The sequence below is a fragment of the Rhamphochromis sp. 'chilingali' genome, assembly GCF_963969265.1.
Source record: "Rhamphochromis sp. 'chilingali' genome assembly, chromosome: 1".
Lineage (NCBI taxonomy): Eukaryota > Metazoa > Chordata > Actinopteri > Cichliformes > Cichlidae > Rhamphochromis > Rhamphochromis sp. 'chilingali'.
This window is the reverse complement of record NC_137929.1, coordinates 10,578,594-10,603,332: the sequence shown is the minus strand read 5'-3', so window position 1 is coordinate 10,603,332 and position 24,739 is coordinate 10,578,594. Positions and strand designations below refer to the sequence as shown.

At 41.9% G+C, this 24,739-nt stretch overlaps 3 protein-coding genes and 1 long non-coding RNA gene across 6 annotated transcripts in view; 1 reads left to right on the top strand and 3 right to left on the bottom strand.

The window, feature by feature from the left end:
• LOC308403394 (NACHT, LRR and PYD domains-containing protein 12-like) overlaps positions 1–24,739 on the bottom strand; it is a 1,254,170-nt gene that overhangs the window by 1,035,796 nt on the left and 193,635 nt on the right. The gene's annotated exons all lie outside the window — the stretch shown is intronic.
• Positions 1–24,739, bottom strand: part of LOC308403425 (NACHT, LRR and PYD domains-containing protein 12-like) — a 646,283-nt gene that overhangs the window by 434,233 nt on the left and 187,311 nt on the right. The gene's annotated exons all lie outside the window — the stretch shown is intronic.
• Positions 1–24,739, bottom strand: part of LOC308403548 (protein NLRC3-like) — a 229,665-nt gene that overhangs the window by 38,074 nt on the left and 166,852 nt on the right. The gene's annotated exons all lie outside the window — the stretch shown is intronic.
• LOC308403968 lies at positions 10,709–11,493 on the top strand. 2 transcript variants are annotated; one of them, XR_013973022.1, is made up of 3 exons: positions 10,709–10,761; positions 11,017–11,132; positions 11,275–11,493. It is a non-coding gene; the product is annotated as an uncharacterized lncRNA (long non-coding RNA). The 2 variants fall into 2 exon arrangements; XR_013973023.1 differs by lacking the exon at positions 10,709–10,761 and adding an exon at positions 10,803–10,911.

Below are 24,739 nucleotides of genomic sequence, written 5' to 3'. Positions count from 1 at the left end.
ATTTATATTAAATCGGATTTAAACTTTGTTCTTAATGAACCGGATCTATTATGACCTGGACTTTTATCTATAAAATGGGCTTGTGAAACCCAGAGAAAAACTATAAAACTATAAATAAAACTACTTCTTTCATTTAAAGAAAAAGGTCTATCAGTCCTCTTGTCGTGTGTGTTTGCAGCTCACAAAGACGACTTACTGAGCTTCAGGATCCAAAAGGATGTATCTGCCAAATTCTTAATGTGGAAAAATGTCCTTGTGTTTTCTTCTCCAGGAGACGATGAAGACACTATTTGTCTGCATGATGCTCGTGCTGCTCTTTGCTTCCGGATTTTCCAAAGTGAACAATTTTCAACCAAGCGAGCACCGACCTGAAGAAACACCTTATGAAAAGTTTAGAAGACAGCATGTAGATGCTAAGATGACTGAAAAGCTGTGTAACACAGAAATATCAAATAGGAATATCTACAAAATTGACAACAGCTGTAAGGAAACCAACACATTCATCCTCAGCATTCCAGCAAAGGTCAAATCCATTTGTAGAGGTGATGGGAGGTACGATGAAAATAGCGGCATGACGTGTAGTACAGCAACGTTTCGCATAATTAAATGTAAGCTAAAGTATCAGGGAGCCAGGAAACCCAGCTGCCAGTATGAAGGCAGGCTTCTCACTAAAAGGATCATTGTCGTGAAATGTGAAGGGAAGTTACCTGTGCACTTCGATCGGGACCTTCTGCCCTCTGAGAGCAACGATGGCGAGCAACTATGAGGAACGAGTGGTGTGGAGGGGGGGCGTGGTCTGCGATGCTGCTGCAGGTGAGATGGATGTACCTGCGCTGCATTTGCTATCACGCCTCGCCAACTTAAAAGGCTTTGTGCTGTCTGAGTTGTTGGTGTTGTGGATGTGTTGGCTGGCAGTCCACAGACAGACTGATTTACACAACTGTGGAAAAAATAAAATAAATAAATAAAAAAAATTGGAAAACATAGATGTGTCATTATTTCATATAGATTTCAAATAACATACCATTTGATGTCAACATGTTTTAGTTGCATTTGCAGTGCTCGTGCTGTTATATTCTTATGATTCTGTTCATTTTATGAGTGTATCCTTCAGCCTTGCTTCACATATTTAAGATAAGATAAGATAAGATAAGATAAGATAAGATAACCTTTATTAGTCCCACACGTGGGAAATTTGTTTTGTCACAGCAGGAAGTGGACAGTGCAAAAGTTATGAGGCAAAAATTAGGATACAATAAGAATAAATACAGTACACAACTGTACAGAATAGAATAAAATAAAATACTATATACAGTAGAATAAAATAAAATAAATATACAATAAGATAAAAATAGAATACAAATACAAATGCTATATACAACTGAGTAAAAATACAACGATGACAGAAAGGATTATTGCACTTAGTATTATTGCATATGTATGGATGTGTGTGTTTGATCAGTTAAAGTCTTTATTATGGAGTCTGACAGCAGTGGGGAGGAAAGACCTGCGAAATCTCTCCGTCCCACACCGTGGGTGCCGCAGTCTCCCACTGAAGGAGCTGCTCAGTGCTGTCACAGTCTGCTGCATGGGGTGGGAGATGTTGTCCAACAGTGATGACAGCTTAGCCACCATTCTCCTGTCACTCACCACCTCCACTGGGTCCAGAGGACATCCTGGAACAGAGCTGGCCCTTCGGATCACCCTGTTCAGTCTCTTCCTGTCCCCAGCAGAGATGCTGCCGCCCCAGCAGACCACACCATAAAAGATAGCAGAAGCCACGACAGAGTCATAGAAGGTCTTCAGGAGTGGGCCCTCCACTCCAAATGACCTGAGTCTCCGCAGCAGGTACAGCCTGCTCTGCCCTTTCCTGTAGAGGGCGTCTGAGTTATGAGTCCAGTCCAGTCTATTGTTCAGATGAACACCAAGGTATCTGTAGCTGTCCACAGCTTCAATGTCCATACCTTGGATGTTCAGTGGTTGCAGTGGAGAATGCTTGTGCCTGCGGAAGTCTACCACCAGTTCCTTGGTTTTACTGGCGTTGATCTGGAGGTAGTTCAGCTGGCACCAGTCCACAAAGTCTTGGGTCAGACCTCTGTACTCCTTGTCGTCCCCCCTTGAGGCCGACTATTGCAGAGTCATCAGAGAACTTCTGCAGGAAGCACTGGGTGGAATTGTGGGAGAAGTCTGCAGTGTAGATGGTGAAGAGGAACGGAGCCAGAACCGTTCCCTGTGGGGCCCCCGTACTGCAGATGACCCTGTCCGACACACAACCCTGAGTCCTCACATACTGTGGTCGGTCGGTGAGGTAGTCCAAAATCCAGGTAGTGAGGTGATGGTCCACTCCAGAGTTCTCCAGCTTGTCCTTTAGAACCGAGGGAAGAATGGTGTTGAAGGCACTGGAGAAATCAAAGAACATAATTCTCACAGTGCTTCCAGCGGTCTCCAGGTGAGCGAGGGAACGATGTAGGAGGTGAATGACGGCATCATCCGCTCCAATGCCAGGCTGGTAGGCAAACTGAAGTGGGTCCAGTGATGAGCTTATTAGGCGCCGAAGCTGAGCCAGGACCAACCGCTCCAGGGTCTTCATCAGGTGGGATGTCAGAGCCACCGGCCTGTAGCTGTTGAGGTCCTTGGGGCGTGAAGTCTTTGGCACTGGTACAACACAGGAGGTTTTCCAGAGCTGTGGGACTCTTCCCAACCTCAGGCTCAGGTTGAAGAGGTGCTCCATCACCCCACACAGTTGGTCCGCGCAGGACCTGACGACCCTCGAGCTGATGCCATCTGGACCCGCTGCCTTCTTGCCATTAATCCTCCTCAGTTCCCTCCTAACCTGGGTGGTTGAGAGAGACAGGCTGGAGCCTTGTGTTGAGTGTGTATTGGATGCTGTAGTTGGGGGTGGGGGGGAGTGAGCAGGGTGAATAGAGGAGGTGTGAAGAGTCTGAGGTGGAACAGCAGCAGTGGGGGTGGGTGAGTCTGCAGCCGATGTTGCAGACTGCCTCATGGCTGAATCAAATCTGTTGAAGAAATGATTCAGTTCATTTGCCCACCTCACATCCCTCCCAGGCAGAGAGTTCTGCTGTTTGTGGCCCGAGATGGTTCTGAGGCCTCTCCAGACTTCACCAACGTTGTTTTGTTGAAGCTGGTTCTCCATCTTCTGCCTGTAGCTGTCCTTCCCATTCCTTATCAGTCCCCTCAACTCTCTCTGCACCCTTTTCAACTCCTCTTTGTCTCTGGATTTGAAGGCCCTCCTCTTCTGCTTGAGGACGGTTTTAATTTCTGGGGTAATCCAAGGTTTGTTGTTGGAGAAACACCGTACAGTCCTGGTAGGTACGGTGTTATCCACACAGAAATTTATATAGTCAGTAATGCATGTCACCAGGCTGTCGATGTCCTCTCCGTGGTCATCACAAATCACCTCCCACACAGTCGACTCAAAACAATCCTTAAGAGCCTCCTCGCTCTCCTCCGACCATCTCTGTACTGTGCGGGTGGCTGGTGGCTCCCTGCGCACTAAGGGCTCATACACAGGGACAAGGTGCACCAGGTTGTGATCAGATCTGCCTAGGGGAGGGAGAGGTGATGAACTGTATGCCTCTTCTGCATTGGCATACAGTAAGTCCAGTGTTTTATTGACTCTGGTTGGGCAGGTCACATACTGGGTGAAGGTGGGCAGTGTGGAGTCCAGTGAGGCATGATTGAAGTCCCCTGATATTATGAGAAGGGCTCTCGGTGATTGTGTTTACTGCTGCTTGATCAGCTTTAGTCCTGCTAGCATCAGCACAGGTAGAAACAGATCACACATCAGAGAATCGGCCGTGCATCTAAATGCAAATGGAAACTAAAAATGAAAACATAGATAACTGAGCTGAACTTCATAGATCTGAAAGTTGACCAATGCATACATAGTGCTAAAAATCAGGTATCGGGAGAACACATTATTTTATATTATGCTGAAGTCAATTGTTATCCTTTTTTAAAACTATATCATATAATAAAGTCTGTTTTGAAGTTTACTATGGTAAAAAAAAATATTTTAAGGCTCTTCAGATATACTGTAACTCCATAGGTATGAACCATCAAAGCATTTTCATCATAAATATAAAACTTCATTAGGTAGATCTGTTCAAATACTCATTAATGCAAATATCTGATCAGCCAATCACATGGCAGCAACTCAATGCAGGTGTAAAAGGTGAGGTCTAAAAAGAACCTTTAAGAAAATATGAATCCATCTTAATCAGTCTTTAATTATGAAGCAATGGCCTAACTCCCTCTGACAAACAGACCTGTGGCAAAATTTATAAACCACTTTTGACTTTTTCCAAGGTGAACATTGTCTGGCAGCAGGTGCCCTTCCCCTCCCAGATCACGGTTCATATCTGATTTTCAGCTCTAAAGTTTATTTTTCTCTTCATAACAACTGTGCAAAGGATGATTTCTGAGGATGATGACTCATTTAAAATGCTTGGATGCTGACAATTATGCAGAGTCAGGCATGGAAAGGCTGCTCTTTGTGACAGGTGGGTGCTGTCATACATGGGTGTAGCTGCCAGCTGTCCTCGAGGCTTCACCTCTGCTAAACGTGTGTCTCTGAACTTGACCTCGTCTCATAAACTCTCTTGTGATTTTTATTTTGCATCCTTGGTTATTCAAATGAATGATTAATATATTAATATAAATCTATACAGATTTGTCCACACTGGATATGACAGTAAGAGTTAGTAAAGCTCTGTTAACCTGTCCCTCTACAGCCTGTTGTTTCTTAGTTTCACCAGTGAAACTGAATTAAAAACAAAACAGAGATGACATATTGTCGCCTAGGCAACCACCAAGCTCCCAGTGCCTACAGACATTCACTAAAACATGCTGGTCATTGGATCGTTTGAATAAATACCTTTAACTAAATATCAATGTTTTCGACATGTCTTAGTTTACATTATTACACAGTTATTATGAGAGAGCATGTCTAATATTTTTCCACTAAACAGTCGTCTTCTCCTTTGGTTTGTTTGTAACAACCATTTATAAAAACTTGTGTTTTGCTTTTGTTTTATTTTTAACTGCAATTCTGGTCGAGTAGCTTTTATAGTGTTAATTCAACATATACTACAAAATAAAATGACTTTTTTTAAAGTACATTTGTGGACATTTTATTTTCAAATTATCCAATCACAGAATCAAATGCACAAAGCCTGTGATGTCATCAAAGGCACAAATCTTGTGATGTCATCACATTCTGTCATTGGAAGGAGAAATTCAGTCAACTGTAGCAACTCTTTGGTGGCAGAACTACAAAACAACCTGTTTGTTAAAACCAAGATAAGGAAGACACAGAGACGCAGAAGCAGACGCTGAAGCAGACGCATATAAAATGGCAGAAGCACAGATGGAAGTGGTCGTGAGCCCAAATATAACAGTTTTTCAAAGATCGGAAAATGACCTCAAAAAATCCCAAATCCTGAAACACGTCCTCTGGCACAAGTTCAAACAGAAGTGGTCGTGAAAGGCAAGAAAAAAAGGGGGCAAAAACAGAAAAGAGTGGCTGAAGAACCCACACGACCGATTACTCGGGCGTATGCTCGGGCTCTTCTAGAAGCCCAAAACAACGTGGCTGATGGAAGCAACCTGAGAAATGAAGAAGTGTCAGGAAACCCTGAAGGAACCTCTGAAAGGGAAAACCCTGAATCCCTCCCTATGTCAGAACCAAAGGACGACGTGAATATGGAGACAGAGGCAAACATGAATAACGCCAGTGGACAAAACCCTGGGCCAAATGGAGGGACGTGGCAACATCAGCCAAATCCCAGATTTATACCCCATCATGGCAGAGTCCAGTATGATTCATGTTGTGAGATTGCTGCTCTCAGGCATCAACTACAAGCTTCCCAAAACCACCAGAACGAGCTTTACTGGAAACTGGTAGCTGCTAATAAGAGGGCTTCTTATTACCAGTCTAAGGTGACCAAACTTCATGCACAGATGATCGCCGACAAAAAACAGCATGAAGAAACAATTAAAGAGCTCATAGAGCAACTGGAGGAGGCTAATGATAATAATAAGCCTGATAAGAGCAAAACAGAGGTTCAAGCAAAGGACAACCAAGCAGTTGTCATGCTGGATGACATGATCCGTGTCCTGCACGAAGACGTCAGCGACCCTACCACAGAGCAGTGTGTGGATTCTTCTACACAAACCACAGAGGCTTCACACACGGACCGTGTAGGTCTGAAGGAGGCTCAATTTGAAGATAAGAACAGGAAGATAAACATAGGCAGGACCAGGAGACACTGAACATGGAAATCAGTGAGCTTAAATCCCAGCTCTGCTCCAACAAGGAGCTTCATGACATGAAAGTAGAGACTCTTTATCAAGAGTTGAAAGAAGTCAAAGCGTCCTACATTAAAATCACACAGGAGCAAAATGAACAAAATTCCAACACAGCAAATGGAAAATCTGAGCTTCTGGTGGAAAAAGACACCAAAGAACAGGACAAGGAAGAAGAAGAAGACTCCCTGACATCAACTGAGATGTCTCTGCATGACTCTCTACAACAAACAGAAGACAGAGAGAAAACGATAACTACCAATCCAGCTGAACTCGAAACTGAAGCTAAGACTGTGCCAGAGAAAAAACCCAAGAAGAAGAAGAGGAACTGGCTGCGTCGGCTTTTCAGCTGTACCAGTCCACAGACAGACTGATTTACACAACTGTGGAAAAACTAAATAAATACAAAAAAAGAAAAAGAAAATTTGGAAAACATAGATGTGTCATTATTTCATATAGATTTCAAATAACATACCATTTGATGTCAACATGTTTTAGTTGCATTTGCAGTGCTCGTGCTGTTATATTCTTATGATTCTGTTCATTTTATGAGTGCATCCTTCAGCCTTGCTTCACATATTTACTGCTGCTTGATCAGCTTTAGTCCTGCTAGCATCAGCACAGGTAGAAACAGATCACACATCAGAGAATCGGCCGTGCATCTAAATGCAAATGGAAACTAAAAATGAAAACATAGATAACTGAGCTGAACTTCATAGATCTGAAAGTTGACCAATGCATACATAGTGCTAAAAATCAGGTATCGGGAAAACACATTATTTTATATTATGCTGAGGTCAGGGCTCTGAGTGCAGGCAGGTGGAACTGTGGATCCAAATGCAGGACTCCGAGACGAAATGTAACTAAAACCACAGCTTTTATTGCTGGCATGAAACACAAACAGAAACCAAACCATGAAACCAAGCAGTAACACACAGGCAGGGTCTGAGGGTACGACGCGACACCAAGCATGGCAAAACACAGGGCTTCAATACAGACGGTAGTAATGAGGGAATGGGCCACAGAAGGGAGACACAGCTGGGGGAGCTGAACTTCATAGATCTGAAAGTTGACCAATGCATACATAGTGACAACACATTATTTTATATTGTGTTGTCAACACGTTCTCACTCCCAACTCGTCAAACGTGTGACGCATGGTCAGGCTCCCTCTGCTTCACTTATGGACCACCAGGTAAGACCATTTAAACGGACAGCATTTATAGAATGACTATTAAAAGGCAGTGAGTGTCAGTAATGTTAATGTGGTTATCTTAGTAATACACCGAGTGCTAATATAACAGCTTTAAGATGCATTTGTAGATATTATTACGTGTTTTACCGTCTTTATGGTGCTAGCTTAAAGTTACGGTGTAAACGTTAGCTTATATTGGAGGAAAGCTGTTACTGTTTAAACGATGTTAGCACAGAAATATTAGCTTCTGTCATGACTGATGAAGTTACTGGTTAATAAAGTTTCCAGTAAAGTGTTTAATCGCAGCCACAGATTGACAGCAAATATCTCGATTAGCTTCAGTGCATCTGTAATAAATATGTGCAAGTTTCAGTGCTTCGTTTAAACTGTATGATACTTATACTGACCCAGGGTCAGTGTAAAATACAATCCTAGCTGTGTGAACAAAGCCTGGCTTCTTTAGACCTGTCACACCTGAGAGTCAGCTAGAAACTTACAGTGACGTGGACATCATGCAAAGACTGCCAGACTCTGTAATACTGCAAATGATCAGTGACTCAGGTTATCACTAAACTTTAAACGGCACCTCTGTGTCTCTGTGTGCTGAACATCTAGGATTGAGTCAGGCTGCATCAGCTGAAGCTGTTATTTGTATATATCAGTATTTTTTATTCAGGTGTGGGGAAAATACGTGAGACTGCAGTGAAGCGATGCACCAGATGAATCCCTGGCCAAAGGTATCGTATTTAAATCAGACTACTGATCCAGCCACATCAGCCTTTTGTGAGGTCTGTTTAAAGTTGACTAAAAGTGAACTGCAGGTTCCTGAGAGGTGGACTGTGAGCACAGAAACACATGTTCATACATACAGCTGCAGCAAACTTACATTAATTTTAAATAGATTTGTTACTCTGATGTCTGTCTCTGTGTTAGTCCTCTGACAGACTGGTGACCTGTCCAGGTGTGCTCTACCTATGACTACTGGGACAGGCTCTAGCCTCTGTAATAGAAATTTTCTGTTATTCTCATTTAAAGTATTTAAGTGCTTATGCATATGCTTAGTTGTGACACTGTTACTGTTCAGTGAAAGTTTCTAAAACTAGATGAACTTACTTCAGCGTCAGCAGTTTGAGAAAACAACTCCCTTTACAGGTGCTGATAAGGCCAAGGGCACAAAACAGCACAACTATTGATGCGTTAGGTTTCATAGCGAGACACGTGAAGTGTGGTAGGATCAGTTTGTAACTTCCTCCCTCTTCCTTGGAATGCATAAAGGAGGAGGAGCACCACTTCTGTGGCAGCGCTGACATGACTGAACTGTGATGTTTGATGTGTGTTGGCGCAGTAATAAATAACTTGATCACAGCTCTTTCTGTGTTGCAGACTTTATTCCACGACACCCCCCCCCCCCCCCTCCCACTGTGAACCTGAATTGAATATTCAGAAGACATTTGTTTAAATAGTTCTAGAAATCGGAGCTGTTGGTGTGTCCTTGGATTGTGTGGTAATAATATTAGAGCCTGCAATCTTTCTTACTGAATCTCTACTATGAGTCATGTTACCTGAGATTAATTCTATGTTTACCTGTCAGCCTGGACGAATGTGCTGTGTGAAGGAAACTAAATTAAATCAGATCTGAACTGCGTACATTTGAGGAACCTGTTAATATTTAATTGAAATATGAACCAGTGATTTTTTGATTGCTGATTCCAAGAGAGTCTTTGTGGAAATCCTGTTTGGCTTTTTGTTATTTTAATTCTCTTCTCTGTTTTCCAGAACAGTTCTCCACAGTCGCTGTCCACATGGGTCAGTGGGACCAAGAAGCACTCTGCTAATGTGGGACTCTGACCAGCAACATCCAGCAAGACCCAGACAGCGTTATACCACAGGTTAATACACGCTACTGGTCCCTGATAGGAGAATCATCAATTTTGGCAACAAAGAAGCCTGGTGGATGTTTGTTTGCAGTCTGATGATGGGACATCATGCTCTGCATCTTCAAAGTTTGCCTCCTCATTATTATTCATACCCAGTAATGTGAAGTATGCTCATATCTACTATAACTGAACCAACCTGGTGCTCTTCATTTATGGAGGCTGTTGAGTCTGAATGTTGGATGCTGTGTATCTCGTGTTCTCTGGGCTTTGTTGTCCTCAGTCTTTTTGCAAGATCAGAAAACAAAACCAGGAGGCGCGTAAATGTTTCTTCTCCATGATGTTTCTTCAAATGTTTCTTCTGGATGATGATAAGACTGTGACACGGGATGCCACCTTTGGTCTTGTGATGAAGCAAAGCTCAGGAAGAAGTGGGATTAAATGGTACCCACATGTGTGCTGCTGAGAAGGATGTACAGGGGCACCTGCAGCCAAATCCAAGCCTCAGGTTAGTTGTAGTTGCAGAACGCTATAGACTGAGACAGCTGAGGCATCAAATGTTTGATTAAACGGATGAAAAAGAGAAGTTTCTTCCCTATAATTATCACTTCTTAAAATCTGTAGCAACTTCAAGTCTGTCAGCGTGCTGAGCATGCTCAGAATGTGACAATATATTTTTGTTCAATATTTAATTTCTTTCAGTTGAAATGGTTAAATGAAAAAAAAATAAAAATATATTCTTATAATTTAGCAAACTAATTTATCAAAAAAAATATATACATATATCTGTATTAGTTTTAATAAATTAATTTGACAGCTGTATTGAAAATACCATATTGTATTCATACAGAATCAGTTTGGTATCATTGTTTGTCTGCTCACTGATTGCTGAAACTAAGAGCTGCTTTGATCTGTTTGGATCTAAAGTATCCAAAGTTGAGCTCTGATGTTTCTTCACCCCTGTGTGTGATATGTGATTTCCTACATGCTGGCAGAGCAGAGCAGCAGTTTGTGCTCACAGATGGTGACGGTGTGGAGAGACGGTGGTGTTTCCTCAGAAGAACCAGCAGAGTCTCAAAGGACATCAGTCCATCTCACCACCGTGACTCGCTGACTGATGCTCGTCTGCACTGCACAGAGGAAATCAGCTGACCGAGGTTTGTCCAGTGACGTGTTATGAAATGTATATTTGTTTTATGCTTACAGATATGTTTATCTTGACAGAGTCTCTGCAGAGGTTTGACAAAGCAGAGAAAACATGTGCTTTACATTTTACTGTGATTTATTGAGATATTTGTTGCCTGATGTTCAGCAGGAATGGAGAAATAGAATCAAAGGCAGATGTTTTTGCTGTTTTTGTAATGATGTAAGTAAATCTTCAATATTATTTATTTGCTTGGTTATATTAGGAGTGTTTCTGAGTGAGGGGGAGGAGTCATCATCCAGGTAAAGTGACGTGGATCAGTGGATACACTTGTCTCCCCTTTAAAGGAGACGATCCAAGTCATCCTTAAATGTTAGTGCTTTCAAATACACAAACATTTTTAAAGGACAAAAATGAACATCCAACTTTGACTGTAATACAAAATAAATCTTTGCATGTGTGTTTTCAAACTCTCAGATGGGCAGCATATCAGTCTTGGACTGTCTAACCTGCAGCACTGAATGACCACCACACATGAGCATGTTCCTGCAACATTCAGCATCTGATCCTTCATCTGTGTGCGTCTGCTTTTGGTAAGTAGAGTTACCCAACTCCAGTAACTCTAAACACATGCCATCCATTTCTAACGGCCTGGTTACTTCCTGTCAGTTACTTTAGAAACCATGTGGTCACCTGACCTAACACTGTTTCTTCTTCTTCCCCTTAATGTTCAAGTGTCACATGTCAAACAGCTGGAGAGGAAACTACACCAGTGTACTGGGATGTTTCAGCAACACGTGCCAGATGCTGTTCCTTCATGGTGACATCACCAGAGACAGCCCCGCCCACCTCAGGACCTCGCCATTGATCATGATGATTATAATGATGACAGCGAGCGGAACTAAGACTGTAAAAATCCACGACCAGAATGTTTCTTTCTAATTATTAATGAATACTGAGCCTCTTTCTGTGTTTTGTCTGTTTTGGGTTTTTACCTCATTTGTTTCTAACAAAGTTCACAAACTCACACAGTTTACATTCTGTATGTTTCCATCTTTACCAGCCACACTCTAACTGCATTTAAGAAAATAATCCTTAGAAATCGTCGTTTTTCTCTTTTGTAATTGATGATAATTCAGTGAATATACTGCGCTGCTTCCTTTTATTGCGTCACACATTGCTTTAAGTTTTTCAGTGTCCAGTTATTTTTTACTGCTGTTTGAATTCTCTGTATGTTTGACCCTGTAGACTGTTTGATGGACTGCTTGTCTTCCTGTTTGTTACCGCCGCCTGTTTTTTAATAAAGATTTGGATTTCTGACTTCAACACAGCCTCTGTGTGTCCTCCCTTTGTGTCCTCTTCCTCTGTGAATGTGTTGCATGTGTCACAGATTCATTTTATTAACAGCTTTCCCACAGTGAGTTGCATCAGCATTCATTCACAGCACATTTCAGAAGGATTCAGATTAATACAGTGATCTTACAGTCAGAATGATCCTGACAGAGTGCCACTGTAAATGATCTTTCATCAGGTAAATTTTAAAGTTCAGTATTTCAAAGCAGGAGTTATGAAGACTCATACTGGCATTAGGACTAATAATATGTACTTACAAAGTCAAAGTTCTTTAATTATGCTAGAATATTGGAAGACAATCAACTTTTAGTGTTTTCCGCATATTAATTATTCTGAAATAGAGACGTGACCCTAACTGTACAGAAGCACTAAACAACTGACAATCTAACAGACATCATTGGCCTGAGCCGTCATGCACAGTGAGTCTGATCCTTTGCTGTGAGAGTCTGACAAGCATGTTTCTGGTCAGTTTGGAACAAATAATATCACAATGTTGATCTTTCTTTCCAATATTCCTTCTCTTTTACAACATAAACTGTGATCAAAGCTACTTATGTTCACAGCATGTAATAATACTGACAGTCCAGGGCACTGTGGTCTGTTGAGCTAGGGTTAGGGTTAGCAATTCAGACATATGTAATCAATATTAAACGTCTCTGACGTGGGCCACTGTCCGCAGCGTTGGGAAATCCATACCAGGCTGGAACGAGTCAAGGTAGGTGAGCATCCACGAGAAGACACAGCAGATGCATCCTACTGACAGGACCAGGAGACTCCAGAAACCGAGCATCTTCTCTTCAGTGCCATCCTCTCCTGTCACCCTCTCTGCCCGCAGCTCTTTGAGTATGGGGTAGATAAGGGCGCAGAGAAACCCTTATTACTAATTTGTATTATAATTCAATTTTCATGAAATATTCATATTCAGTATTGGTCCTTTTATATTAATAACCATGTATCCACCCAGGCTCATGGTGGGGCAGGGCTCTGTCCTGGGATGCTTGAGTGAAAGGTAATGTACACCCTGACCAGGTATCCAGTCTGTCAGAATTGTTTTCAATATTTGGTTCAAAAACATGAGTGACAACAAAAATCCAACTAGGATTCTTGCATATGATGAATGAAGTCTGTCTTTGACTGTATTGTCCAGCTGATCCATCAAACCCCCAGCAGGTGAACCTTATTCATGACATAACACGGCAACAATGTAAAAAATGAAACAGCAACAGTCTAAATGTAAAGTGCATTCTAAACTCCTCTTCAATAAATCATATGCAAAGAGTCATTCAGGACTGTAAAACGTGAACTACAGAACCCAGAGTCTTCATCATTAAATCTCTGGTTGCTTCGTTTTTCTATCTTATATCAGATACTTTAAGGTTAGGTTAGGTAAAGTTGCATTCTCATGGTGAGGCAAAGTGCTTTATGTGTGTGTGTGTCATGAACGGCTATAAAAGGCCTATAATTAAAGAACAAAGCGGGGTTTGAGTTCGATTTGCGGCAGACTGTCACTACTTGTAAATGGAACGCAGCCTTCCTACGGCGGACAGCTAATAACAGGAATCGGACACGGTCCACCCAAGTCCACAGCAACCACCATAGCAACCGCCTAGCATGACCTTAAAAACATATTCTGTCTTCATAACTATCAAACACGTGAAATGATTTGCAAAGTGTGAAAGTGTTACAGCTGCAGAGAGCTATGGCGGTATCTTTGGAAGCTGTTTACATAGCTAATAATATACGATGTAACCATGGAGACAGTCAGTCACGTGAGCTAGCGGTGCACGTTTACTACAGTGAATAAGGTGATTGCGTGCACAGTGTCCACACGCTGCAGAGGGTAAAGACATTACTTCAATATTGTTTTATATTGATATATATTTGCCTTCTGTTGACCATCACCTCAGGTTCACCATCACAGTTTCAGCAGACAGATGCACACTGTCTAAATATGAACACATTCAAAAACTCATGTCTCAGAAATAAGCACAGCTGTTCATGTTTGTCATTAGAGTTTTATTTGTAAGAAAATTATGAGCTTCATATTGTGCATCAAATAAAAGAACATTTCACAACTCTGAGTCAACAGAAACAGGTAACAGAAATGTCTCTAATGTGTACAGTGTAGTGTAAGCATTAAAAGATCATAAAGGAAACACTAACATTTATGTGAAACTAATTGTAATAAAAAAATGAACAGGTGGTTTATAGATGTAAAAGAAAGAATCTGAAAACAACACTTTTTTGGTCTAAGTGATCAAAGTAGAAAACAGAACTGATGTTCAAGAACAAACCGTAGCTGCACTAATATTACACATCTCCATTGTTGTGGTGAACAGACATGTTGTGTTAAGTCTAATTGTTGAATGTTGCCATTGTGTTTCTTAAATTTGTATAGTCTTAGTTTAAGCAGTAGGATCAAAGCCATTCCTGTGATCCTGACCACCTCTCCAGCCACTCTGTGCTGGGGGAGGTTTTATTGTAGATACATCCTATCTGGAAGATCTGTTTGATGTTTGGTAGAGCTTCCTACCCTTTGTATGGTTTCACTGTGTTATCTATGGTTGACCATACATTGGGTGTGGGGGAAGACTACCCTCTTTATGACCAAGGATGTTGTTCCTGCTTTTAGGTTTTATGACCCTTTGATCAGCAGAAACAAACACACACACACACACACACACACACACACACACACACACACACACACACACACACACACACACACACGCAGTGTATACATTTACATACAGTGCCTTGTCTTTGTAACCAAAGGGGGTTGCAAGGGGAGGTGTTTTGTAAACTATTGTTTGAAGTTTGTCAATAAAAGGCAGCGAGAGGAGGACACCAGTGTGGTCATTTCAACGTGCTGGTCACAGATGGAAGGCCTCCCTTGCGCAAGAAATCGATAAACATTGTTGCCTTGCTTTTCTTTCATGGGAATAAGTTCTGGATACAGCGGGGTCTGAGTTTAGACCCAACATTAATTGGTCCTTCGAGCCGGATTCCAAGAATTTCGCCGCACACTGAGGGGAGAGAGGACACGCCGCAGACTGTCGACAACCAGGCCGTTAGGACACCTGACAAAGCCCTGGAGTGTTAAATTCGCGACCAGGCCGGTGGAATAGAGTCTGAACTCCCCTCGTGGACGGCGACTGACGGGATTCTAGGACTCTCCTGTGAACGAAACGCAACACAACGGTAAGCAATCAGAGAGCGTCTCTATAACCGTGTGAATGAATGTGGGATCCTAGATAGAAACGCGTCACCGTGATTCTGCGTGAAACGTTTGAGTCCGGGGGAGCGCTGGTCACGAGAGCGCACGTGGACCCAAAACAATAGAGAGCGGCTACGGGCTGTGCGTTAAACGTGAGTCCGGGAGCGCGCTAGCCGCGTGAGAGAGACGCAGGCTTCTCCACCATTTGGGGCGTAGAGAGTTCTCCGCCATTTGGGGCGTGGAGAGAACCTAGGTTCGGAGTCCGGAATCTCCGCCATTTGGGGCGTTGGAGAGTGTCCGAAGGTTGAATTCTCCGCCATATGGGGCGTTTGAGAGTTTTCAACAGAGAGCGCTAGCTGTGCGTGCAGACGCAAGCGATAGGCCTATGTTGTGTGTGTGTGTGCGGGCCAGACGTGGTCTGCGTGAGTGTGGCTGATTGTTGTCTTGTAATGGAGAATAAAATGTGTAAGTCTGCCTTAGAAGGAGATGTAAAATTTATGCAGAAAGTTTTACCAGGCAGCACGCAGTATATAGGTTGTTGGTGTAAGAAATGTGGATTTGAAGGGACATTAGTGGAAGTTAAGTGTAAAATGCTGGTAGAAAGAATAGCTGTAAGTGTAGCAGGTAAAACAGGTAAAGCGAAGCAGAGGAAGGAATTGCAGTTAGCAGTTGCTAAGTTGTGGCTGGAGTAGGCTCAGAAGAGGGGAGAAGCAAGAATGTTAGCAGAAAGTAGAGTCAGAGAAGAGCGTGAGAGAGCAGAGGCAGAAGTGGAGGAGAGATTAAAGGCTGAATATGGAGAGACATTAGGAGCAACATTGAGTCTAAGACAGACTAGGCAGGGTAGGAAACAAAGTAAAGTTAGTGAACACAAACGTTACAACTACATATCCATCCCTGACACAACACAAAAAAACAACAACAAAAGAAAAACCATATGGTGTTTCTGTAACAGAGTGTGAAGATGAAGTTTTTCTCCTGATCAATTCCGCGAGTGTGAGAGTGTCTGACGTCATGGTGTGTGTGAAAAGGTATCCAGCTGGGGCAGACATGATTCTGCAGGTCACCTGCCCAGTGGACAAAAAGAAATAAAATAGTTGTGTGGATGAATGATAGCATGAAGAGTGTTTGGTGTTTCTCAGTCTGAAACAGCTGTAATGCTACTTTCCGTTTTGGAGAAAAGTACAGTTAAAGAAATAAAAAACAGAGAGAGATGTGTGTTGTTTTAAGCAGTGATGAGAATAATGAAGTGTGATGAGAGATGAACACAAAAACATACTGAAAATGCATTAACCATACTAACCCCACATGCATATACACATCTGGTGTGTGAAGAAGTTTTACCATGGCACACATTTAGTTACATGAGAACTAAAACTTATTATGTGACGAGACAACAGGGTTATGCTGTATGTTGTGTGTATGGCTGATTGGATGAATGTTTGAGATTTAACTGGCTGTTTGATTGTCTTTATTACTAAAGTTGAACCTGCCAATTGGGTTGTGACGATTTATCCCCCTGGCATGAAGAACACGTGTCATGACTTAAACAAGGCCTTTCTTTCCATTATTTTCTTTGATTTCCTTTATTTTCTTTCTTTTATTTTGTTACTTTCATGGTGCACTGAAAGTTTTGTTTGATGATCTCTGTTTGAGCAGATCTGCACGATTAGAATCGAAGCGTCGTTGAGAAAACTGTTGCAAAGTGAGCTTCTCCAAAATTAAAATGGGCTCTTATTTGGGACAATCAGGAAACAAGTTCCTGTCCAAAAGGATTCAACGAGGAAATCCAGTCTAAATTATTTTTCTTTTTGAAATGACGTTGTTTTGCTGAGCGTGGAGACGAATGCGACGATAATTTCCACAATTAGCAAAAGAAGGAATCACTGAGTGAATGAGTAAGAATTTTAAAATAAATGGGGAACTGACTGACTGACTTAACACCATTGTGTGAAGTTAACCCCCACCTGACAAAGGTGTGGATGTATCTCTGTCTCTGTTGCAGGAGCAGAAGGAGACCACAGGATTCCTCCTGTGGGTCACATGACTATGTGAACTCTGAAAATTTAACCTTTTTAGTTTAAATTCTCTGTCTGTGAATGTAACATGTGTGTGTTATTCATAGGCTTGTGTTGCTCACAGAGATAACTGTGACAAAGTGTGTACACACCTGCGCAGCGCTAACATTTGCATTTTTTCTATAGAATTGCAGTTTTTCATGTGATTTGATGATGTGGTTTTTAGCAGAACAACTGGTGGATGTTTGTTTCTTTATTACAGGTTTTGTTTTCTTTAAGAGTGCGTGTAGCATTGGGCAGAAGCGAACAAGTGACATGAGTAAAACAAATAAGAGATTACGGTGTTTATGGAATAGTTTATTATGGGCTCATTTGCTGGCCACTTTTGGACCCATAATAATATATGAGTGGAGTGACTTTGCTTAAGAGAAGTCACCGATTACATTAATGTTAACTGAGCACATGGGATGATCCAGGTCTGAGGCAAATTAGGGAAATAATTGTAGTTTCCTGATTTGAGGAAACCTGCACATGACACTTGTCTCGCCCGCGCTGAATGCTTGTTACCCTTGTGATATACTTGTTTATAAGTGTGAAGTTTGATTTTACTTCCAGATCTTGTTTTCCAGGCCATGATGGTGAGTATGCAGGCTCCTGGTGGAGCCAGTTTTTAAGGCAGGGATCCAGGTTTGGTGAGTTGACGCATGAGAGTGTCCATGCGTCAAGAGGTGGGGTCCAGAAGTAACATTAAACAATGTTTTCTATTATTGTTGCAGTGATTTGTGTGATTAACTGTTTATTTACAAGTATTAAACCTATGCAAGTGGTGCATCCTTGTTCAGATGAGGCTTTGATGGCCTATAAGTGAAGTTCACTGATTACAATGTGGAATGACGTTGAGATGTTAAATAATTTGGAATAAATTATGGGAAAAAGTAGGAGTTTAATGAGTTTAGAATAAACCTGCAATGATACTTGTCTCTGTGACGCTGAATACTTTATTACTCTTATGATCTACAGTTGGTTGCAAATGTGAAGTTGTTTTATCTTTAAGACTTTGTCTTCTGTGATACAGGTGCTGGGAGTTAAACAAGCTGAACATTTAAGTGCTGATTAATGTTTTTACACAGGGTTACAGCTTGGAGTGAAGTTGCTCCAAGGGACCAACCCTGGAGATTGTTTTAGGGAGACTGTGCAACACTCTTGTACATGTCTCATTGTGGAGTTGACACATGGCGAAAGCCGTGTGGCGAGAGGAGTGTCATTTTTTCAATTTGTAGATGTCGTGGGGTGCCATGACGAGAAGGAGTGACTGAGAGGATCGCCCACAAGATGGAAGCTGAGGCCTGGAGAGAGGCTTCAGGAGGATCAGAGATCATCTTCAGCACAGCAGACATCACACAGAGAGCTGTGCTACTGAGCTTCCAGGACATTTTAAATAAAATGAAAGATTCAATATTGACGCTGAGGAAGACAACTAAGGTGTACGACGTGCTCTGCCTTAAAATCTTCAGCAGCGTTGGAAAATGGAACTTGAGGGAGCGTGCCAAGCTCCAAAAAGTGACAGCGCAGAGGAGGTCCAGCGATGGACTTGTGGTTCTGTGAACAGCACAAATGCCAGGTGACTGTAAAATAACTAACAGCACTTTTTCCACAAGTGAAGCCAGTAACTTAAAAGATTAGCTCTAGTTGCTCGTGCTTTACCTCCATGCGTGAGATCAGTATGTGCAGCAGCTTAAGCTGTACAATGTTTCAGGAAATAGTTTATTTCACCTTTTGACATTGTTAGTTCCACACGAGGTAGATGTTTACTATTGCAGACTAAACTTACATTTCTGTCACCTACAAGACACTTGTCTTTAATGTTACTGTTACTCTCACAACCACACATACTACCATAAAGTGGTGCACAATTCTGAATCTGTCCAACCCTTTTTGCCAACGGAGGAGGGCACTTCTCATGAGTGTAGAGAGCGCGGGGAGAAGACGTGTAAGCTGAGGGATGACTTAATAGATGTGCCACTCGTTGAGGGAAAGGTTTGGTTTGCTGATGATTTGAGTTTTACAATAGCAGAGGGACAGACTAGAACAGGTTTTACTGTAGCTGACAGTGAGAGAGAGTTATCTATGTAGGACAACTAGCATGTTTCATATTTGCTTGAGCAGCAGAGATGTTAGCCTTAACGGAAGCGTGTAAAGCTGTAGAGAGACAATATACACTGATAGGCAGTATACATTTGCTACTGTACATTTCTTTGTAGTGCAGTGAGTGAGATGAGGTGTGACAACCTCTACAGGGAAACCTGTAGAACACACCAAACTCTTGCAAAATCTGCTGGAGGTAGCGTTATTACCCAGTAGAATTGCCGTTTGTAAATGTGCAGCACACATGTGAGGGAACGATCCAGTTGCATTAGGGAAAGTTTTTGCAGATAAGATCGCAAAAGAGGCAGCTTTAGTTAAACATGGTGTTGTGGAGATTAATTTGTTATCATATGTTACCTTATATATGAGATCAAAGTAGTTGCATTATAATATGGTATGTAGTTTTAGTTTGCATTAGACCTCTGACTTAGAAGAGTGTGAAAATCATTAGATCTGTTGGATTGACCTGTATTATGTTGAATGTCTTACATTGTTTCAAAGGAGTTGTTAGGATAATGGATGTTATTTTAATCTCACTGATATCATTTACATGCACTGTTGTAAGTTCATTATTACTTCATTAGTCTGCATCAGTTTATCAGTTTCTTAGTTTCTTAGTAAATCGGCTATAAGGTAATTCTCCACCAGCTTACTTTCTCTCTGCTTAAACTGTTGCAACATCACCACTCCACTCGAGCTGGACTGTTACATTCAGATATGCACGTAGTCAGGCCTCACTAACGTGCACATATATACAGACTTATGTAACACACGCACGTTCCCTCACATACACACTTATTAACAAAGGGAGGTCGTCTCAGGACATCTCCTCTAGTTGGACTCACAGTTTCACAAAATGCACAACAGATCACACACTTGTTTTTCTCTAAAAGTACCATATGATGTCTATATAAGGAGAACTTTTGGGATTGTGGGGACTTGATATCATTTCCAGTAAGGTCTGTGTGACGTCATCATGAATAATATAAAAGATATGGAGAGCCGCCGCCCGGCGGAGATCTGTGGCTGTACGCTTGTCTTCCCATGCTTCTGTCTTAGAAGTGTGTAATAAAGATCACTATTCTGGCATCTACTGAGACCATGCAGTCGTTTGTCTTCTCCTCAAAACTCGAATCATGACAGTGTTAACCTTTTATCAGTACAGCATCAACAGACATGCAGGCCCACTCACCTACTGCAGGAAAACAGTTGTGACTTACAGAGAGAGCAAGCTTGCAGGATGATTTTTTTTATCTGTGTTATTAAACCAGTACTGCCTAAGAATTTGTATAAGACTGCTGCTATTTTGAGCCATTGGCTATGCCATGTCTCAAACAGGAGGGAGATGAGCAGCCGTTATACTCACTCTAGGATTATTAAATACTTAAAAAAAAAAAAAAAACTTTTTGCAGGCAGAGAGAGAACTAATGGAACAGTAAAGTTAAGATTTAGGAAGACAGGCAGGACATGGTTAGACTGTATAGAATAAGTACATGAGGATTACTCCAACAGAGAATGGTCTGACTCTTTGAGATTACACATGTTAGAGCATTTAGAGTTCTAGTCTTATAGTGATGATAGAAAAGCAGAAGAGAGAGCATATTAGCAGATTAGATGCTTGAAATGTTGAAAAGTAAAGAAGTCATGAGAACAAATGATCTGCCAGATGATTCTGTTTCTCCGCAGGAACAGAGCCTGAAGTCTGGAGATTGGATGATGATAAGGCCATGGAGAGGAAGAGCTGGTCCAGTCCATGATGGGAAGGTCCATATCGGATGCTGCTGACGACGACCACAGCAGTGAAGATTGCCGGAAGGAACACTTGGATATATCAAGCGCACTGCAAGAAGGTGACACACATCCAGGCCAGCTCGGAGTAAGTGGCAGGAAGACCGGGAACAAAGGGGGGGGGGAAGCCTCCAGGGCCCCTCGTCTCAATCCGGTGAAGAAACCAACTGAGCCACAGGTACTCATCAGAATGGCTGGGAATGTGCTGTGCATCTTCTTGTGCCTGTGGACCCTGAGTGGGATGACAGGGAACGCACTGGAACAGAGCAAACCACACCAAGTACCCGCATGGGTTTTCAACAACTATTGGTGGCAGTTTAAGAACACAACCGCTCACATAAAGAACGAGACCAATGGTTATGCTTGTGATGCCACTGGCTACACATTCTTCTGGACTGTGGCAATATAGCATCGCTGAGAGCGAGACAGTTTGTTTGGTTGCTTTAGCAACACGTCCAGGAACACTGCCAGCTTTTCAACTGCTCTGAACCTGAATGGAAGGTTGATTCACCAGTAGCTGGGAAGGTGAACTGCTCTGGTGAGACAGACCTGCTCGTCTGACTCAAAGAATATGACTTGCTGCAGGACATTATACAGTTAAACGAACTGGAAACAGGCCAATTGCCTATGAGTATGAAGGACAATGGATTAGCCCAAGTTGGAGATTAACCATGGAACATGGCAACATCACCTATTCTTTTGTCTTCTGCAAGAAGGATGTAAACAGAGAAGCCTTTTGTCTACATTACATCATGAACACTTGAGGTTTTGAGCCAAGAAGATCAAAACACCTTGATCCAATTTCCTTTACAAAGCTTTTTCTGTGGTGACAACAGGACAGGAGAAGAGTTGTAAATGCAGATAATTCACCAGTTGACTCTAACCCCCACAGGATGCCTACAGTGAGAAGATTTGGAGGGTTGATAGGAGTCATAAAGAAGGGTGTTGACTTGCTGCAGCTTTGAAGTTAGCTGAGAGCCATATGGACAAACAATAAAGTCAACTGATGCATTTAAATACCTATGTCTGTATACAGTTGGATTGTAGTGACATATGATTTTTGAGAATGATGATTCTTCTTGGTTGACCTTTGACATTCAGTTGTTTACTTGAAGAAATACATAATGAATTGCACCAGGAGTAGATGAGCCACAAGGCTGGATAGCTTGGTTACCGTCTGGTCCTTGGTGGCATCTTCTTTTGAAAATATTTTTGAACTGTTGACATTGATTTGCTTATGTATAGGATGTAGTTTACTGTGCATGAATGAAATTTACACTGACACTGTCCAAACAAAGCATAAGTTGAAATTTAAGAACAATGACAAAAAGGAGGGAAATGTTAAGTCTAATTGTTGAATGTTGCCATTGTGTTTCTTAAATTTGTATAGTCTTAGTTTAAGCAGTAGGATCAAAGCCATTCCTTTGATCCTGACCACCTCTCCAGCCACTCTGTGCTGGGGGAGGTTTTATTGTAGATACATCCTATCTGGAAGATCTGTTTGATGTTTGGTAGAGCTTCCTACCCTTTGTATGGTTTCACTGTGTTATCTATGGTTGACCATACATTGGGTGTGGGGGAAGACTACCCTCTTTATGACCAAGGATGTTGTTCCTGCTTTTAGGTTTTATGACCCTTTGATCAGCAGAAACAAACACACACACACACACACACACACACACACACACACACACACACACACACACACACACACACACACACACACACACACAGTGTATACATTTACATACAGTGCCTTGTCTTTGTAACCAAAGGGGGTTGCAAGGGGAGGTGTTTTGTAAACTATTGTTTGAAGTTTGTCAATAAAAGGCAGCGAGAGGAGGACACCAGTGTGGTCATTTCAACGTGCTGGTCACAGATGGAAGGCCTCCCTTGCGCAAGAAATCGATAAACATTGTTGCCTTGCTTTTCTTTCATGGGAATAAGTTCTGGATACAGCGGGGTCTGAGTTTAGACCCAACATGTTGCTTTAAAACCACATGCAGTGTGTGACCGTGACTGTTCACTGAGACCATGAACGCCACTTCGCTGAAGCCTTCGCCGCCTTCTTCTTCTTCTAAATTGGAAGCAGAAGGAGCACGAGCTGCTTTGATCTACTGAAAGGAAAAAGCAGAACATCTGAGCTGAAACCATTAAGACAGGAACAATCATTCAATGCAATGTCTCACGTATCTTAGCCTGTTACAACTGTTGATACAAGCTAAATACGGTTAGCACACAGTGTCAGGGAGCTCCAGTGTGGGAACTAGTGGCTTTAGGTTTGTAGTCATTTAACTTTCATCCATTCATTCATTTAATTCAGGAGGAAGAAATGTCAGGTTGGTACAGGCTGGTTACATGCATTTGGTCCCATGCTGTCTTTAACTAAATGACTTGGTTCACTTTATGGCTGGGCTGTATGTGGGGTTATATCATGTTATTTGGGCAGGAGTACCTGTCCCCTGTTAGACTTATAAAGTTTCTCCATAAGTAGAGTTTCTAACTCTTCTAGCACATCTGTGGCTGACAGCTTTTTGGTGGCTCTTTTTACCCCACACTGGTTGTGAGTGTGTAAATAGCCCCACTAGTTCTTTTGGGTTGCAGTTAACTTGGGAGGAAGAGGTGGGTCTGCCATGACTAGATGAATAACAATTATCTGGGATACATAAATTTCATAATGCATGCATGTATCTCTATAAACCTGCCTGAGGGCTGCCATTTTTACATTCAGTTATTTCTTTGTTGAATCTAAATAATGAATGTGTTACAGTTAAACTGACACTGGTCAGTGTAAATGGCTCATTGGGACACAGAAACTTTTAAATTAAACTGTCACAGTCTGGCGAGAGCAGACTGTATGTATTGTGAAGAGTGGACCCAAAATGCAGACACCAAGGAACTTGGATCAAAACTTGAGTATCAACAAAAAGCGAGCCGTTTAATGAGGCTGGCAGAAAAGGTACAAATAAAGGGCAAGGCAAACAGAAATAAAACTAACATTAACCTAAACTGGGAGAGCTAAACAAACAACATGGAAAAACCTGGACATGAAACCTAGAAACATGGCATGGAGAACATGGCGTGAACAACAGACGACCTGACAATCACACACTGAAAACAGAGGACTTAAATACACAGGAGGTGATTAGGGGAAGTGGAGACACATGAGGAAACAGCTGGCACACATGAACATAATGACGTCACAGTGGGAGAGTAAAACTGAACATGATGAACACAGAACACCAGACCTCTTCACAATAAAACAGGAAACATAATGAGACATAGACATGACAACCCAAACTTGACAACGTAAGACACAGACATGAAACGCATAAAGAGCAGGGGAGATTTAACATGGTTGGAAACACGAGGGGAAAATAATAACTAGAAACACTTAGGCATAATAATACAAACTTGATAACAAATGACACGCAGCATGAAACACGAAGGTTGAGGGGAAACTTAAATACAGGGGAAGAAAACACAAGGAGTCTAATAACCAAATGAACTTAGATAACCTAATGAACAAAATAAACTCAAACTTAAAACGCTGGGTCAAAAGACCCAGGATCATGACATAAACCCCATCACCTGATATCGAGTGTCAAACAATATCAAAGCTGTAAACGCTGTTTACAGTCAGAATTTATAAAACTATGATTGTAAATAAATTCAAACAAGT